The sequence below is a fragment of the Gastrolobium bilobum genome, unplaced genomic scaffold (assembly GCF_033153095.1).
Source record: "Gastrolobium bilobum isolate Gb01-03AN ecotype WA unplaced genomic scaffold, APGP_CSIRO_Gbil_v1 utg4504, whole genome shotgun sequence".
In the NCBI taxonomy this organism is placed as follows: Eukaryota; Viridiplantae; Streptophyta; class Magnoliopsida; order Fabales; family Fabaceae; genus Gastrolobium; species Gastrolobium bilobum.
Window position 1 is genome coordinate 181,289 of NW_026899275.1, and position 15,344 is coordinate 196,632.

Below are 15,344 nucleotides of genomic sequence, written 5' to 3' on the forward strand. Positions count from 1 at the left end.
TCCAACTCCACCGTCTGTGACTTTTCAGGAGCTTCAGGAAAAATCTGATTCAACTTAGATTCTCTGAATACAACGTCTCTGCTGTAAGTTACACTTCTAGTATCCGGATTCCACAACTTATAACCTTTGACGCCATCCTTGTACCCAATAAAGATACACTTTTCAGATTTACTGTCAAGCTTGTTTCTTTTCTCCTTGGGTACGTGCATATAAGCTTCACAGCCAAACACTCTGATATGAGATACGTCTGGCCTTTTTTTAAACAGTGCTTCATACGGAGTCTTCTCCTTCAAAGCTGATGTAGGAGATCTGTTCTTCAGATAACAAGCAGTAGCCACTGCCTCTGCCCAAAACTCAGTTGCCAAGCCTGCACCGCTCAGCATACTCCGTGCTTTCTCCATGAGAGATCGATTCAACCTCTCTGCCACCCCATTCTGTTGAGGTGAGTAGGGCGTAGTCTTTTGTCTTACAATCCCATTGCTCGCACAAAACTGGTCAAATTTTGTTGAAGAGAACTCCCCTCCATTGTCAGTTCTCAGCACCTTGATTTTTTGATCAAATTGATTTTCCACCAAAGCCTTGAACTCGCAGAATTTATTGAACACTTCATCCTTGCTGCGCAAGAAATATAACCACACATATCTTGAAAAATCATCAGTAAAAGAAACATAATACCTTGATTTTCCATGTGATGCTACAGGTGTGGGGCCAAACACGTCGCTGTGTATCAAGTCCAGAACCCCCTCAGCTCTTCCTCCTATGGAATCAAAAGATACCCGATTTTGCTTCCCTTGCAGGCAATGCTCGCAAAATCCAAACCCCATAGAGCAGCTCGGAATTCCATCCACCAACTTCTTTGATGTTAGAGTCTCAAGACCTTTTCCTCCAATATGCCCCAGCCTCCTATGCCATAACATAGCAGTGTCCTCCTCCGCCTGTTCTGAAACATAGCTTTCACCACTGAATACTGTGCTACCCAGCAGTTTCCACAATTTACCATGACGCTCTCCTCTTGCAATAACCAAAGCTCCTCGAGTCAGCTTGCAAGAATACTTGTCACTGCTAAAATTAATACCAGCATCTGCCATACTACCAACGGAGATCAGATTTCTGGTAAGCCCCGGAATATGCATCACACCCGACAGATTCTTGACTGTCCCGTCACTCATCTTCAGCTTTACCTTCCCACGCCCCACAATTGCATGAGTCGTGTCATCTCCCATTCTAACTGTACCGCCAGAATACGATTCATAGGTGCAGAACTACTCCCTATGAGGTGTCATATGAAACGATGCTCCAGTGTCAATAATCCAATCATTACAGTCATTATGACTGTCAAACGCCATGTACAGGTCCCCTGTACTATCATCATCATCCTTCTTTGTACCTGAAGCAGACGGTTGTGAATCATCCCGCTTCTCAGGACCTACACTTTTACTTCTGCAATTCCTTCTCAGATGTCCAACCTTTTTGCACCTCCAGCACCTCATTTCAGATTTATCAGATTTATCACGGGACTTTGATCGTCCCCTCGATCTTCCTCTGTGACCAGACTTTGATTTGTCATCACTCCTCCCTCTAGCAACCAGAGCCTCATTGTTGGTACCTTCAGAACCTACCCTTCTCATCTCCTCAGACAATAAGGCAGCAACAACCGTCTCAAACGACAATTTATTAACACTAGTACCAATTGACACAATGATGTGCTCCCAAGAGTTGGGCAGTGAACACAGCAAGGTGCAAGCTTTGTCTTCCTCGTCCAGGTTAATGTCTATAGACGAAAGTTGTGCACAAATAGTATTAAATTCATTTAAATGAGCAGAGAAAGAATCACCTTCGCTCATCCGCAGATTATACAGCCTCCTTCGCAGGAACAGCTTGTTCACGAGTGACTTGCTCTGATAGAGACTTCCCAGCTTCGTCCAGAGATCCTTCGCGGTCTTCTCAGAAGTTACGTTCACCAGAACGTTATCAGCCAGACATAACCAGATCAGGCTTCGCGCCTTTCGATCGTCTCTGGTCCACGCCTTCAACTCCTTCGACTCGCCATCACCTGACGTTTCTTCACCGACAGGTTTTGTTGGTACGGACGGCTTATCATCTTCGATCACGTACCACACGTCCCTGTCAACGAGCAGAGCCTCCGTCTTCAGCTTCCATAACTCGAACCCTTTTCCTCCGAACTTTTCAACCTCGACCCGTGATTGGCCAGTCGACATCCTCTCCAGATCAACCTCGACCCGTGAACTGAGCGGGACCCCAGTTGCCTTTCTGCTGACCCCGACAATTAGGGCCAACATCATCATGTGAAGTATGAGCCATACCCAACACTTATTTCGCAAATCAAGCACCCTTTCCCTTCTTGGCCTTTTATGGCCTGAAATAATTAGTTAATGATGGACTTGAAATAATTAGTTAGTTAGTTAAAGAATTGCTTCTAGAATATTCTTAAGGGATAAGATAAAAGGAGAGAGTGCGTGTGTAGTGAGATATGCATGAACTCAGTATTATGCATAGATATTCATGGTAAACACAAGAACACATAGCTTCACAAATCTTTTTCCAACCAACTAAATTAACATCAATTACCTTGTATAACTTCTTTTAAGTAATTAAAGGCTTTTCCAACATAAAAATCAAGCAACCACTCATCCAAAACCTTCAGCACCCATACTCAAAACTTAGGAGATGATATCTCACTCAAAACAAAGCCTCAAGGTGTATGGTTTTAGGGTTTTTGTTCACAAGCTCACAAGGAATCTTTTTCATGTTGAAACTTTCTTGAAATAATGGCTAGAAGTCAAAGTTCTCTCAAGCTCTCACACACCATGAAAGCTACGGCCAAGAAGAGAAGAAGAAGAAGAGAAAGTGTCGTGTGTTTGAAGACAAGAAAGAACGATGGCAACTTGTTAAATTTTTAAATACTTAATGTGTAAGTTTTTATTATTTTATTACTTTTTCACCTAGATAATTTTTTTTAACTTTAACTTAGCTTCCAATAGAAAACACTCACTTTAACATCAGCCAAGCATGTGTGGGATACACCAAAAATGAGAGGCGAACCGACCTATGCAAGGAAAGTAACTTAAAGCACACAATTTTTGACTTTTTCATTGAATAAAGTTACTTAATTCTCATTGATTTTCACTTCATGTGATGCCCCGTCTGCAGCCGGTTAATTAACATTCATGTGATAGTAAGCGCAACATGCTCAACTTAATTAATGCGGAAGCTAACTGAATAAATTTTCTTTTTCCTTATGTATTGCAAACCTTTCCACTTCCATGACAAAAATAAAACGGACATCATTTCCTCTGTATTTTGGACCACTGGGGATGATTCCCACCAATACAATTTTAACCTGATTGGCAGTTTAATATAATCCAAGCATAAATCATATTACCCAGCCATCCATGGCGTAGGCTATCTCATAATCACAACAGGTCTCAAAATAATATCCATAGAGTTACTTACATGATTACATCAACCAACCAAAAGAGATGTAATCAAATAAGTAACCTATACATATACAGACATAACTAACAAAATAGATAAACTATCAACATGGCATAGACATCTCATATGCTCTCAAAATAATGACATGGTGTAACATCCCCGTCTCGAGCCGGTTCAATTAACAAACACATGATATAAACAGAAACAGCGGAAGACTCAACTTACGAAAATATGAGCTAACTTTTTATTTTTCTAAAATCATTTATATTAATTTTTATTTCCTAAGGAACAATATTTATAATTCACAGTGAGGTTTCTGCACCGTTTTTGACGAAATGCACTAAACCCAATAACTGTACTTTGTTTATTTTGAAACTTAAACACTTATTAACTTATCACTTTCTTGGGCCTATATTGACTTGCTTGGCATATATTGGACTTTCTTATTCTTATTTCATTAATTATTTATTTCTGGACTCTAGCGGTTGCTTACACAACAGTACAAAATACCCGGTAGAAACACTATTCACGAGATTTTCACAGAAAGTGCCAGACTATACAATTTTTCGTTCTGAACTCATATTTGTCGTCAGAATTATCAAATTATGTCTCTAAAATTATTTTGCTCTTTTAAGCTCTATCGGTTAATTCACAAAACTGTAAATTCTCCGGCAGAACGCACTGTTCATAACATAGTCATGATTACAGTCAAAATACTCGGAATCACTCACTGAATCTAATTATGGCATTTAAATCCTTAAATTAAATCTCTAATTAAGATTTACCATTTAGGGTCATTATATTCACCCCACATTTTAAAGATTATGCCCACAAAATCAAATATCAAATATAACATATACCTGACATCAAACTCAGGATACTGCTGGAGAATCTCATTCTCCCGCTCCCAAGTAGCGTCCTCAGGAGTCAATCCTTCCCATCGTACCTTGATCATGGGAATAGTCCTGTTTCTCAATATTTTTTCATCACGTGCTAGAACCTTCAACGATCCTACAACAAACTTCAAGTCTTTCCTTACTTCAATATTGTCCCGCCGCATCCAGCACGTATTTTCGAAGTTGGCTAATGTGAAAAACACTATGCAGATTTGACAAATGTGGAGGTAAGGCAAGCTGGTATGCCACAGGTCCGACCCTCTTTATAATCTGGTAGGGCCCAATGAACCTAGGACTCAACTTCCTCACTCCTAAAGCACGCCCAACACCCGTAGTCGGAGACAAACGGATAAATACATGATCCCCTTCTGAAAATTCAAGGGGTCGATGCTTTGCATCATAATAACTCTTTTGGCGACTCTGTGCTTTCTTCAATCGATTCTTAATCATCATAATTTGATCGGTAGTCTCTTAGACCATATCAGGCCCAAATAACTGCCTCTCACTAATTTCTGACCAACAAGTAGGCGCCCTGCACCTACGCCATACAAAGCTTCATAGGGAGCCATGCCCAAACTGGCATGATAACTATTATTGTAGGAAAATTCCACCAGAGGAAGATATTTATCCCATGCATTTCCCTGCTCTAAGGCACAAGCCCTCAACATGTCCTCCAGGGTCTGAATAGTCCTCTCAGTCTGACCATCAGTCTAGGGATGATAAGCTGTACTCAGCCTCAGTTGCGTCCCGAATTCCTGTTGCACTGCATCCCAAAGTCGAGAAGTAAATTTAGGGTCCCGATCACTAATGATACTTTCAGGAACACCATGCAGTTTCACTATCTCCCTTACATATAACCGAGCCAGCTGCTCTGTAGAGAAACTCATTTTGATTGGTATGAAATGTGTAGACTTTGTCAATCTGTCAACAACTACCCAGATAGAATCAAAACCAGCCTGAGTTCTCGGTAATGCCACTACAAAATCCATAGAAATACTGACCCATTTCCATTCCGGAATATCCAAGGGTTGCAATAATCCAGAAGGTCTCTAATGCTCAATCTTAACTTTCTGACATGTCAAACACTTACTCACAAACAGAGCAATATCTTTCTTCATTCCCGACCACCAGAAATTTCGTTTCAAGTCTTGGTACATCTTGGTAGCACCAGGATGGATAATGTACTTACCCATATGGCCCTCAGCCAATACCTCATCTACCATTTGACCCTTCGGAACAATGATCCGATCTTTGTAAAACTTAAGACCGAACATATCTGTGGACACAAAGTCCTGCTCTTTCATAGACTGAATCTCTTCATCAAGCAATTGAGCTTCTTTAATCCGCTCAACTAATGAGTTCAGGACTACTGTAGTAGTCAATAAATGCGGACTATCCTCTGTATTCACAGGAATGCGAAGATCCCTGAATTTTTCAATCAAATTATACTCAGAAATCATCAAATTGGCCACAACAAGCGCCTTTCTGCTTAAAGCATCTGCTACTACATTGGCCTTACCGGGGTGATATTGCAATTCAAAATCATAATCCTTCAGGAATTCCACCCATCGGCGTTGCCTCATATTCAACTCTTTCTGATCAAACAAATATTTCAAACTTTTGTGGTCATTGTAGACAATGAAATCGACCCCGTATAGAAAGTGTCGCCAGATTTTCAACGCGAACACTACGGCTGCCAACTCAAGATCGTGTGTCGGATAGTTCTCCTCATGCGGTTTTAACTGCCGAGAAGCATAAGCAACCACCTGACGGAACTGCATTAAAACACAGCCTAACCCAGACTTAGAAGCATCATAATACACCACAAATTTACTGGTAGGATCCGGCAATATCAATACCGGAGCTGTAGTCAACTTCCTTTTTAACTCTTGAAGGCTCACTTCACATTCTTGGGGTCACACAAATGGGTTCCCTTTACGGGTTAACCGTGTCAAAGGTAGTACCATCCGTGAGAATCCCTCAATAAAACGCCTATAATACCCAGCCAAACCAAGAAAACTCTTGATCTCTGTAATATTTTTAGGACGTTCCCATTCTAGCACTGCTTCAATCTTACTCGGGTCCACTGCCACTCCTTCAGATGAGATGACATGGCCCAGAAATTGTATCTCAGAAAGTCAGAATTCACACTTTGACGGCTTAGCATACAACTGATGCTCTCTTAGAATCTGCAAAACAACCTTTAGATGCTCAAAATGCTCTTCTTTACTCTTTGAGTATATCAGTATGTCATCAATAAAGACAACCACAAACTGATCCAGATAGGCTTTAAAGATCCGATTCATATAACTTATGAAAACGGCTGGTGCATTTGTAAGCCCAAAAGGAATAACCAGATACTCATAGTGCCCATATCGGGACCTGAAAGCTGTCTTCGGAACGTCATCCGGCTTTACCCGGATCTGATGATACCCAGACCGGAGATCAATCTTAGAAAATATAGTCGCACCCCGCAACTGATCCAACAAATCATCTATACGCGGTAAAGGATACTTATTCTTAACAGTAACCTTATTCAACTGCTGGTAGTCTGTACATAATCTCATAGATCCATCCTTCTTCTTAACAAAGATCACCGGTGCTCCCCACAGAGACACACTCGGTCTGATAAAAATTTTACTGGACAAGTCTTCAATCTGCTTCTTCAATTCAGACAATTCCAGAGGTGACATCCGGTATGGGGCAAGAGAGATAGGCCCCACCCCAGGTAACAAGTCACTTGCAAATTCAATTTCCCTCTCTGGAGGAAAGTGCGGAATTTCATCTGGAAAGACATCCTCGAACTCGGAGACAATCGGGATAACAGAAATTGGCTCTTTGTTGACGCCAACCAGACCTCCCAATAAAACATACCCGGAATCTCCTTCCTTCAAGGCCTTTACAACCCGAAGAACAGACAGATAGGGAGACTCCCTCTCTTCCTCACGAGTGGAGACAGAAATGGTCTTACTGCAGCAGTCAATCTTCACACAGTACTTAGACAACCAATCCATCCCAAAAATTAGATTCACAGAAGCAAGGTGCAAGACAATAAAGTCGATGAATTATAAATAATGTTCCTTAGGAAATAAAAATTAATGTAAATGATTTTAGAAAAATAAAAATATGTTTGTAGCATTGAGTTAGTTCCGGGTCAGTTTAAGTGAAAATACGTGAAAGAAAAACTTCTGTTAAAAAGTCACATGTGGCTATAAAGCTTTGTCATTCAAGTGAATCACTATTCACACAACTAAAACTCCTTTCTCTCTCTTGCAAGCCGTGGAGTTCATCATGGAAGGGGGGGTTTAGGGCTTTATTTCTTTTTTTGATTTCTTCTTGAATATGCCACCAAATCCAAAGACCCACCACATGAAATTGATTGGAAACCACTCAATGAATCCATTCCACCTATCAATTTGAGCTTTTGTTGAGTGTGTGAAGAGTTATTCTCTCCCCCAAATTTGTGCACTATTCATCAAGAGGGCAAAATGAAGTTTTTGATGAAGATTCTCTTGGTGTAGGTCTTCTAGGCTTTGGGTAGTTGATTTGAGGTAACAAACCTCTATTTACATGATGTTGTTTTGATTATTTAAGTTATAAAATTGTGTATATGCCTTGGGTGGGAAAACATGATGTGTTAAAATATGTATTGATGAGGAATAGTTGATATTTTATGTAAAAAAAATTAGAGAAAAATCATGTCTTCCCTCTCTATGTTCGGCCTTTGATAGAGTTAATAGGATTTATTGTGCCAATTTAGTTGATGCTTTAAGAGGGGTTTTATGTGTTCAAGTAAGTAGAATTTGGATGAATTAGTAAGAATATTACATTGAAAAGAAAATCCTTGGAAACATACCTTGATGTTTCAGCATTGATGTGTTGTGAAGGACTTGGTGTCTAAACTCAAAATAGGAACCTAGTGGATGCATGCCTAGGTGTTTGCAAGTTGTAAGGAAGTAAAGAAAATGTATTGTAAAAGAGATGGATCTTTGGAAATTCCCCTTATAGGATTCGACCTATAGGGTATTTAGGGATATATTTTGTATATTTTATTTTAAATAAAATATGTTGTAATAAATTGTATAAAAGTGATGAGTTTTGAAGAAAAATAGCATGACTTATGTTGAAAATTCCTAAGGGAATGGTTGTTTAAAGTAAAGAACACCAACGGTTATAAAGAGGTCTAGACTTGTGTATTGGCATAGCATTGGCAAAAATATAAAGAAATGAAGATAAGCGATAAAATGTATGCCTTATGGAAAATCTAGGCATGATAACATTTTATTGATTTTGGATTTGTGGATTCTTGCTCTAGATGTACCTAGGGACAAAAAAGGATCGGAATCTCTTGAAGACATATAAGTAACTTGTGCAACAAGTAAGCGTATTGGTAAAGCTTCAAGAGGTAAGCTCTATGTTTAAGAGTCTTTTCCTGGTTGAGTGCTCCACCATGGTTAGTGAACTATGGTTGGACTGTATGACTGTGATTTAGATGCTTTGTATAGATGGATTCATATAGAGTTATTTGATAACATGATATGTTTTGCTCTGATATGATTTCTGTAATATGATTTCTGTAACAATCTCTGGCCATTGTGTAACAGCCCCAAACCCTGTAGCAGGATATTGTCCGCTTTGCCCCGCGCACAAGCACCGTCGAGCTCACAGTTTTACGTTTTGGGTTACCCCCAAAAGGCCTCCTACAAGGAAAGGTATCCACACCCTTATTTAAGGCATGCTTCGTTCCCCTCTCCAACCGATGTGGGACATTACATCCTCCCCCACTGGGAATACAGCGTCCCCGCTGTACACACCGGTCCAGGGCCAGGCTCTGATACCAAATGTAACAACCACAAACCCTGTAGCAGGATATTGTCCGCTTTGCCCCGCGCACAAGCACCGTCGAGCTCACGGTTTTACGTTTTGGGTTACCCCCAAAAGGCCTCTTACAAGGAAAGGTATCCACACCCTTATTTAAGGCATGCTTCGTTCCCCTCTCCAACCGACGTGGGACATTACACATTGATTGTATTGTACCCGGATGTTCGCTTTGGGGTCCTCCCTCGGGTTTGATGGTGTACGCCTCTGATATGTCTGGTTCCGCTTTGGGGTCCTCCCTCGGGAACACGTGCGTTGATTTCCGCTTGGGGTCATCCCTTGGGAATGACGGCGCACATCTCTGATATGATATGGATATATGCTCTGTTCTGTTATGATATTTGTTATATGTTGTATTTGTATACTCTGTATCTGACTTTCATGCAGGAGTGAGCCATGGGTGTGGAGAATTCTCTATAAACCTGGAGCTTATTGAGATTTGTAATCTCACCCCTCGTTGGGGACATATTTTCAGGTACCCAGATTCCCGGTGAGTCCTCACTAGGCAGGGACGCGACACGTGGCTGAGGCAGTTGACGGATCGGATTTTGAGTGGCTGTAGGCTACTACTTTTTGGAAGTATATTCATGTCATTTTGTATTTTCGCCTTTGATGGATCATGACATTGATCCTTTATTTTGTATATGGTCTGTATATGTTTTGTACATGTCTGTCAGTTTGATGCATGTACATTTGAGTATTCAAGAACGTTATATGATTATGTAGTATTCAGATAGGTTTACGTTTGATGGCATGCTGTTAGATATAGTGGCACGGAGCCATGTTATGCATGCGCCCATGTATGGGTATTTGAGTATATTTGGATATCTGGTATTTCTGAATTGATATGTTGTATAAACTGTTTATCAGGAAATGCTTCTGAGTGGGATTGGAAAATCCCCAGTTGTCCGATTTATAGAGGAAACTCTGCTCAATTTTCGTTTACGCTGATTAAGAATTAAGTTAGAAAAAGAAAAAGTTAGCTCATATTTCTGTAAGTTAAGTCTTCCGCTGTTTCTGTTTATATCATGTGTATGTTAATTGAACCGGCTCGAGACGAAAATGTTACATTATGGTATCAGAGCAGTTTCTCTAGGATAGCCTGTGAAATACTGCATGAACTGTTCGGGTTTTTATATTCTTGAGTTTTTCTTGGAGTACTATGATATGCATGTCTGATCACCGAGTGTGAGCGTAGCTAACTCATTCCTTTGTGTGAAATATGCAGAATTATGGTTCGCCCAAGAAGGATTTATGATCCTCCTATTGACCCGACAGATCCAATTTTAGCAAATTTGGCTAGACCCCGTGTAACTCAGCGGGGAAATACTTCACAGCCAGATCCAATGATAACGGCCTTAACTCAGATGCAACAAAATATGGCTGCAGCTAGGCAGCGAGAGCTGGAAGTGATGATGAAAGCAAATCAAGATCTGTTAGAGGCTAATAGGTTGGCCAATCAAGAAATGATGGCAGCAAGCAGAATGGCGAATATTGAAATGATGAAATTACTCTTGGTTGAGGTGAGGGCTGGTGGGCAAGGTCCACAGCCACAACCTTTGCAACAGCCACAACCACAGCCACATCCTGAGCCACAACCACAACAACTTGTTCCTCCTCTTCATAATCCCATTGTTGTTGAGGGTGAAAGAAATAATGATATGAATGAAGAATCTAGTCACAGGGGTGGTGTGGCGCAGCCAGCCACCAATAGAGAGCAAAGAGAAAGAATGCTTAATGCCTTCCGAAAACGCACCACCAAATTACAAAGGAGGCATTGATCCGATTGCCGCAATTCAGTGGTTAGAGGAGTTGGATCGCATTTTTACTGTCATGGAGTGTGATGATCAGCAGAGATTGCTGTATGCTTCTTATATGCTGCAGAATGATGCAGCCGATTGGTGGAGAAATACCCGTCAGCCCTTGGAATGTCAGGGTCATGCTATTACCTAACCTTTATTTGAAAGGCAATTCTTGCTGAAATACTTTCCGGCTGAAGCTCGGATAAGGAAGAAGGGTGAATTTGAAGAACTAAAGCAGGGCCAGATGTCTATTGATGAATATCTGAATAAGTTTAATAAGCTGGCCAAATATTCTCATTTCCAGAGAGCTCCACCTACTGAGGATGATCTGGTGTTTAAATTTCATAGGGGACTACATGATAACATTTCTGAAAAACTTGTAGGACACACTTTTGATACTTTTGCTGCACTCGTCAAAAAGTGTAAAAACATTCAAGAGTACTATAGAAGGAAGCATAAGGACCAATCTGCTCCTAATTCTGGTCCTAAAAACACTTCTGGGAATTCTAAAGGAAAAAGGGTTGCAAGTTAGACAATCTGATGGTAAGTTCAAAAAGGCGGGAAATTCTAAGCCTGAAAATTTTAAATCTGCTCCTCAATGCTTTATATGTGGAAAAGCCCATTCTGGGGTTTGCAAGAGAGAACAAAGACTGTGTTATAAGTGTGGCCAACCTGGGCATTTTATTAGGGACTGTCCCTTTAATGGGGACATGTTTCTACTACTCAGGCTACTTCGGCTCCTATTGTGGTTGAGGAACCATCTCTACCTCTCCCACCTCCAGTTGCCCGAGTGTATGCAGTTACTCAGCAAGAAGCTGAGAGATCAGCTAGTTTGGTACGAGGTATGATTTCTATTCATGATGAAATGCTTAGTGTCTTATTTGATTCTGGTGCCACATATTCTTTTATTGCCGATTATGTAGCCGACGCATTTGGTCTGCATGTGATAAAAATGAAAAATCCTATGCGCATTATTACGGCTGTGGTAAGTGTTTTTAATGAAAGGTATATTTGTGAAAATGTGAAATTCAAGTATGAAGGCAGAGAATATTCCGCCGACTTTATTGTCTTGCACCTTGCTTCTGTGAATCTAATTATGACATTTAAATCCTTAAATTAAATCTCTAATTAAGATTTACCATTTAGGGTCATTATACATGGCATATAGATACATATCAAAAATAAATTCATGCCAAATACTCATCAGCATATCAATCAAATCATAATATTATGTCAGATATTATCTCTCCTCTGGCCTTTCGCCACGCGATGCCTCAGTACCATCAGCTCTTATACCTGAAATGGTAATCCCTATAACGCGGTGTGAGATAATATAATTACCTTAGTAAGCTATGGACCCTTGGAGAGCTCCTCTACCCCTAAGCTCACTTCTGGTATAAACACATTATAAAAATCCATGCATGCATAAAAATATGTATGACAATGCAGTGTGCAATAATGTAATCCTACTGGCCAGAGAATATAACAAGTATGCATTACGCAAGGAAACACCGTCTTGCAACATACCGTATGAGGAAACTTCGTCTCATACTATGTATAAGGAAACACCGTCTTATGCCTTACACAAGGAAACACATTCTTGTGTGGCACACAAACATACATACATATACATGCAACATTTAACAAATTATTTTCAAAATATCATTTCGAACTACCACCCTCCCTCGGAGTTTGGTGGAACAAACAGAAGATTAATCTCAAGGACCGAAAGCTTACCTAGAATAGCTCTTTTTCTAGCCTTTTCCAAGTCAAAGGTCCGCAAGCCAACAAAATGACCAACACACCTATCCATGGTGAATTTATTACAATTAAACATATATCCATTTCATATAAGTTTCACATCAAACTATTGTTTGATACTTACCTCAATCTCAAATAATCAAGAGCCTTACTCAACGTCCATATCTTGCTCTAGTCCATGCTCTTGCTCCATAAATCCATTTGGTCTCACACTATAACCAATGAACACATTTCCATTATTATCCATCATTAATACATACATATGGTACTGTTCATCTCTACAATACTATTCATGTATACGTCACTATTCATGTATACGAAACTATTCAAAAATACGGTATCTTAACTTTTCCAAATACATTTTCATCGTTAAAATCCTCATCTAAACACTTTTCTCAACATGAGCTAAGCCTCAATCAAGCTAGACTTTCAAAATGGAAACCTAAATTTAATCTTCCTCAAAACTCAAAGAAAACTAGGATTTCTTAACATAAACTTACCTAGAATGAAGGGGGAAGCTTACTTCAAGCTCCTATGGCCGCAAGCTCCATCAAAACCCCCATTTTCTATGAAATTTGAAATCTTAGAGGAATAAGATCTCTCTCTACAATGAACCCCACCCAGAAATACTGGTACCAATGGATTTCTCTTTAAATTTCTCACAAGTTTGGCTTGGAACAGAGTGATTTGGAGGTCTCTAGCTCAAGTTATGAATTTTGAAAGATTTTCAATCAAAACTCATTTTTTTTCATCTTTTTGCTTCTGTCGTCGTCCGTGGAAGAGAAGAAGAACAGTAACGTTTTTTTGAAAATTTTCACTTACATAGGTTAAGTGGAATTCAACTGGGTAAAGGCTTATCTATCTACTCACCTGCATTTATTACCAAATTGTATCCAATAGACTAGAATATTTTTCTAGCCATGTTTCTATTTTTACTTTTACCTTTTGGGTAATTTTTCCTATCCACATTTTTATCCCTTAACTGTTATTTTAACTCATTTTTCACCAAAAATGAGTTAATTTTTTTTCTTCTACTTTTTTTATAATTATTCTTCAATATTAAATTCATAACTACATGTGAGGGTTATTATACTTACACATCACACCCTTGAATTTTTTAACCAACCAATCATAGAATAACATAATTACACATAACATATAGCAAACAAAGCAAGACAATCAACTCTAACCAAGAATTAAACCTAGTTGTAAAGTTAAAGCTTACTTTTAACCTAGTTAACTTTTTAATTAATCAATCTTTGACCTAATTCTTTAAATTATTCTACTCATCATTTAATTAAATTAGACACAAATATATACCTAAAAATTCATCAAAATATTTAACTAAACTGTCAGAACTCAGTTCAAATATAGTTTGTAAAATTACCAAAATACCCTCGTTACCACAAATTTGGTATTTACGTCTCTAAACATAACTTGTACTCTTATTGGGTTCTAATTGACTTCTTAGGCATAAATTGTATTCCCATTATGTTATCATGATAATTTCATGATTTAACTGTCAAAATCCTTTTAATAGTCACAAAATTCACACACTGTCTCACTTAAACCTCTATTTAACATATATTGAGATTTAGGGTTGTTATAAGTGTCGCGTTGGGGTGTCCTTAACAGTAATGGTATAGACTAAGGCTATGCAAAGATGTTTCAGATGCTATGTAAAACAATAGGGAAGGCTGATAGAATAACAACATATGTAAACAGTGAATAATGTGTTCATGAAGAAGAAAAAAGGGGCATTGTTGTCAAAAACTAGTATAAAAACATAAAATAATTTTTACGTTTTTACTGAAGGGGGCATTGTTGTCAAGTTTTAATCCATAACCCGTTCTTTTTTTTTCTTAAAAAAAAAACTAATTCCATTCCCCTAAATCAAAATGCACAATAAAAAAACACTCTCGCGTGATGTTGCTGTTGCAAAGAAAAAAAGGGTGAAACCACTGGTGAAAAGTTTGAATACCAAGCTGAGGTGAGTTTTGAATAAATCTATTAAGTCTTATTGCAAATAAACTTGTTACAGGAGCAAGAGAAAAGAACATTGAGGACATACAACTGATGCAAGATGAAATGTTTGATTTTAATCAATTGATATAATTTAGGAGTTGTTAAACTTTATTTTTTTGATGTTTTGGAACTTGGTTGTACTTGTAGGAGCTATTAAACTCTGTTTGTGTTTTTGAACTTATGTCTTATATAGTTATATGACTTATATTTTTTAAATATAAAGTTGTTCATAGAATTTTAAGTAGTGACTTATGTGATATATATATATATATATATATATATATATATATATATATATATATAATTTTGTATCTTGACCTTAAATAGTAAAAACTTTACGTTTCGTGTTGTTTCTACAATTTACGTTTCTACCATCAACTTCTGTTTCTATGTAAAAACTCGATTTTGAAACATTGGAAGGAGGTATTTATAGTTAGGGTTAGCTTCCATCCATGTGGAGTGATTGAGCCAAGTCAACAGGTTTGAGGAGAACCTTGTAGCTTGGTTTTGCTGAGCAAAGCATCTT